A 5,165-nucleotide genomic window follows, 5' to 3' on the forward strand; every position below is an offset into this window, starting at 1 on the left:
ATATCAAAACCATTTAATTACCCGAAAGTATACATTGGCGGGCCATACGGAGCAGCGTCTCAGAATCATATCAAAGACGATGTCGTCGTGATGATATGATCACCGCCAACTTGAGATCGTACCAACTCTAACCGACAGTACCGTATCACTGGAGACGTCGCACCACACCTTGTCTCCACCACAAACTAGACCTCCGACAAACATCATACCAACTGAACACCTGCAACTCCATTTTTCTTTGATCTCGCACCATCAAACCACCATAGTTCGGTCGAACACGCCTTAACAACTAACATAAATCTGATTTTTTTTATAAAAATTGAGTGATATAAATCATAGATCTAAAACAAAGAAATATTTCAGAAAACTAATCACACCGATGACATTTTTGGAAGATTTCGAATCAAATTGAGTAAATAATGAGTTAAAATGCACCTAATTTTGGTTGTGGTGGTGCGGCAAGCAGGGCGGCGACGGTGGAAATGATGCGCTGAGGAAAGGACTGCAAAAAGGAGGACGATCGCAAAGAGAGAAGAGAAAGAGAATGGAGAGGAACGACGGCGAGTTCGCCGGAGGAAACATGGCGGTCGTCTCTGCCGGCATCTGGTGGTGGCTTTTGGCATTGGTTGGTAGTTGATTGAGGAGAGAGAGAGAGAGAGAGAGAGAGAGAGAGAGAGAGAGAGAGAGAGAGAGAGAGAATAAGGAAGGTTGGGATTAGACTTTTGCCTAACAGCAGAACTCTTGTTTATTGGTTATCTTGTGTTAGTTACATCAGATAGTTCGTACGGTTCACACTGAACTATAGGTTCGTATAAGATCATATATATATATATATATATATATATATATATATATATATATATATATATATATATATATATATATATATATATATATATATATATAGAGAGTCACGATCCTATGAAAACCACTAACATAATGAGAACCCTTACTAAATCATCATCGAATCTTGTTCCCAAAATTTTGATGGATCATTTACCCTTAGCTTAGTTTATTCAAACACATTTTTAGTATAGCTAAACGAAATTTATTGATTTTATTAACAAAATATAAACTTAGTGTACAAAAATACCATTAAGTATACTAAAATGGCTATAGATGCACGAAAACGAATACTAGGTGCATTAAAATTGTTATATGCATGAAATGATTACTAGGTACATGAAAATATCAGGCTCTAGGTGCACGAAAACGAGTTCTATGTGCATGAAAATTATTAGATACATAAAAATGAGTCGTAGGTGCATAAAAATTAATAAAATATTTCTCGTCTCGATTTCTGTCAATAATTTATATTTTTTAAACCAAGAAATATTTTTCTAGTCATTAAATTCTGTGCCAAATCCAAATATGTCATTATTTTTTAGAAAAAAAAAAATTGTAAGATGGAGTTCTCAAGGTTCTCATTATGTTGGTGGTTTTCACCTAGGTATATATATATATATATATATATATATATATATATATATATATATATATATATATATATATATATATATAAATTGAATCATGTGAGGCACCCTCCTTAGGGTGAGGCGGGTGAACCATTTACTCACCATTGGATCTAATTATTACAAATGCACCAGATGTTGACACGTGTCCCCATATATACTCCCAACTAACGCACTAACTCACCATTTACTCATTTCACTTCCTCAACATTTACTCATCCTTTTCCTGTATAATTTCTCTCTCTTCCTTTCCGCCATTATCACATTACAAGCTCATCTATTCCGCCATTATCACCATTACTCCGTCTTCGCCATTCACTCTGTGTTCGCCATTCGCCATTCACTGAACTCCGTCTTCCGCCATTGAAGTAGATTTCTTCTTTTCCTCGTATGTTTCTTTTTGCCATTGAAGTCGATTACTCAGTTTTCTCTTATTTTTATATTCTCCTTCGTCTTTGTTTGATTTTTATGCTTTTTGTTTCTGCTCGATTATGTTCGCAATTTGATTTAAACCTTCTCTTATTTTTGTATTATGTTCGCAGGTTTTGATCGCTCTGTGAGCATAATCGAAGACAGTAGGAACGCATAAAATCAATTGCAGTCGATTTCTCCGCTTTTTCGTATGTTCCTTTCTATTTCAAACTTGTGAAACCAGTAGCTTATTTTGTGAATCTAGGAGGTAAATTTGTGAAACCAGTAGCTTATTGTTATATTATCTTCAAACTTCGACTTAATGTTTGTCATCTATTTGTTAAGATTTCGTTTACCTGCTTTTGTGAAACGTTGAACATATTTTGTGAATTTAGGAGGTAAATTTGTGAAACCAGTAGCTTATTGTTATATTATCTTCAAACTTGGAGTTAATGTTTGTCATCTGTTTGTTAATATTTCGTTTAACTGCTTTTGTGAAACCTAGAACTTATTTTGTGAATCTAGGAGGCAAATTTGTGAAACCAGTAGCTTATTGTTATATTATCTTCAAACCAGTAAATTTGGGTGCGTGTTGCATTTTCTGCTGTTGTTGTTTCTCTGCGTGTTGTATTTTCTGCTGTTGTTGTTCTCATTGAATAAGGTCTGAGATTATTCAATGGTTTGTATAAATTACAGAGGTTTGCATAAATTACACTAGCTACTGTTTGTCTTCTACAATTGTTGGTTGAGTGTTAATTGAATAAGGTCTGCGATTACAAAGAAGCAGAGAAACAAATTAAGAAGAAAAGAGCAAAATAGATGATTTTAACCACTTATAATGACCAAGTTTCACAAAACAAGCTCTTAGATTCACTGAATAAGGCATGGGATTCACAAAACATGGTCTGTGAATTCACCAAATAAAGGAATGAACAAAACAGATGATTTTAACCACTTATAATAACCAAATTTCACAAAACAAGGTTTGAGATTCACTAAACAAGGTCTGAGATTTACCAAACAAGGTCTGAGAATCTAAACCTTTTTATTTTCCCGGTTTTTGTGCTTCCTAGATCTAATTTTGTGAGGAATTTGTGCTTCCTAGGTCTGAGAATCTCCTTCACCTTTGTTTATTTTCCCAGCTTGTTAGTCCAACTACCTAGGAATTTGTGTTTTGTATTTTCACATTTGTTTTATTTAACTAATATTTGTATTTCACTTGTTTCATAGACAAGTATGACACCTTGGTGTAATGGTTGTGTTGTTAATCTTCTTGACGAAGATCAAGAGCCATTTCGCGCACTTTATGTCACTGAAAAACAAACAGCTATGGATTTCTCTTTTTCGCCGTTAAAGGAAGTTATAGTGACTGGCCGTCACTATCAAGCATGTCATTCTGTTTTCAATAATGAAGATCTTATATAAAAAATCTTCGCAAAAATTAATCATAGGGAAGATAAAGCAAATATGGCGCTCGTTTGTCGAAATTGGGCTCAACTATTTTTGATACACAACAGTGCATCTGGGGTCACCTTGGCATATTGGCTTTCTGTAGACATAAATGATATGAATGGTGTTCGGAATATTCGTAGGGGTCCTAGCATAGTCTTTCAAACATGCAAATGTTTCATGACGGAGAATATGATTGCCAAATTCATACTGCATTATATGCAAGCAAAAATTCCATCTCAGAGTACTCATCTCAATGCTCTTGATGCTGCTGCACTCAGTGCAGTTAATGAGTCATTGATTGTTTTAAAAGCTACGCCGAGTGAAGAACGACATATAGCTATTGGCCTTGCTGCTGACTTACTAGTCACTCGTAGAGATATATCTTTTCTTGACTTACCTCTCATGATGATGTATATATAGCCTACAGTTGTGTCTTGTTTGTAATGTACTATCTGTGTAACTAGGTCTTTGCACTTTAAGGTTTTAACTTTGCCCTTTTGTTATTTTGTATAATTTCGTAGTAGTGTCAACCTTCCGTATAATTACGTACGTCTTAGTTTAACATTTTGGATAACATAAATTATCATGTAATGTTGTACTTTTGTTTTAAATATTTGCATGGATCACTTTTCTATGTATAATGCAATGTTCTTTACTTCTGACTTTCTATTTAATTTTGTATTTGTTTTCTAACATATTCTTCCATGCACTTATAATGACCAACTTATTTTGTGACCTTATTTTGTGAATTGTGGATCTTCTTTTGTGAATCTTACAACTTATTATGTGAATACTGAAAATTATTTTGTGAATCCTGGAAATTATTTTGTGAACTTATTTTGTGAAGCTTAGTCCTTGTTTAGTGAATCTGAGACCTTTAAATTCAGTTAATTGACCACAGCTTGTTGACCATAGCTTATTGTTATAATGTAATGTTCTTTAAAAACTTATACTGACCAAGTTTCACAAAACAAGCACTTAGATTCACTGAATAAGGTCTGAGATTCACAAAACAAGGTCTGTGAATTCATCAAATAAAGATATGAGCAAAATAGATGATTTTAACTACTTATAATGACCAAGTTTCACAAAACAAGCCCTTAGATTCACTGAACAAGGTCTGAGATTCACAAAACAAGGTCTGTGAATTCACCAATTAAAGGTATGAGCAAAATAGATGATTTTAACCACTTATAATGACCAAGTTTCACAAAACAAGCCCTTAGATTCACTGAACAAGGTCTGAGATTCACAAAACAAGGTCTGAGAATCTAAACCTTACTGACCAAGTTTCTTTATTTTGTGAACTTATTTCGCTTTGCTTTGTGAATAATAGGTTTTACTGAGTTGTAGGAAGCAAGCCAAGCCAGGATGAAGCAACGTGCTGAGGACGTACTGAAGCTACTGCACCACTCTACTGAAGCACCTACTGAAGCTACTGAACCACTCTCTAAGCCACCTACAAAAAAGACAAGAATTTACAAAGACAGACTGCCTGTGTTGAGGATTCGGATGTCTCCTGCTGGGCTTTACAACTTTCTCAACAATAAGGAGAATCCACCATCAGATAAGCATATTGAAGCTATACAAGAAATGGGATTTGGTTCTCTATTGCATCTTAAAACAGATGTTGTTCCGGGTCACTTGGCGTACTGGCTAATTTCAAATTATGACCACTGTATAGGATCGTTGTGTGATGGGAAACTCCTTGTTTTAGAGGAAGATATCCATCTGTGCATGGGATTGCCAATGGGTCCAAACATTGTGGAAGAAGCAAAAATTGGAGATAAGTGCCCTTCTTATGTGTCTCTTTTGGAGGAGTTCAGAAGT

Source organism: Silene latifolia, chromosome Y, assembly GCF_048544455.1.
Source record: "Silene latifolia isolate original U9 population chromosome Y, ASM4854445v1, whole genome shotgun sequence".
Lineage (NCBI taxonomy): Eukaryota > Viridiplantae > Streptophyta > Magnoliopsida > Caryophyllales > Caryophyllaceae > Silene > Silene latifolia.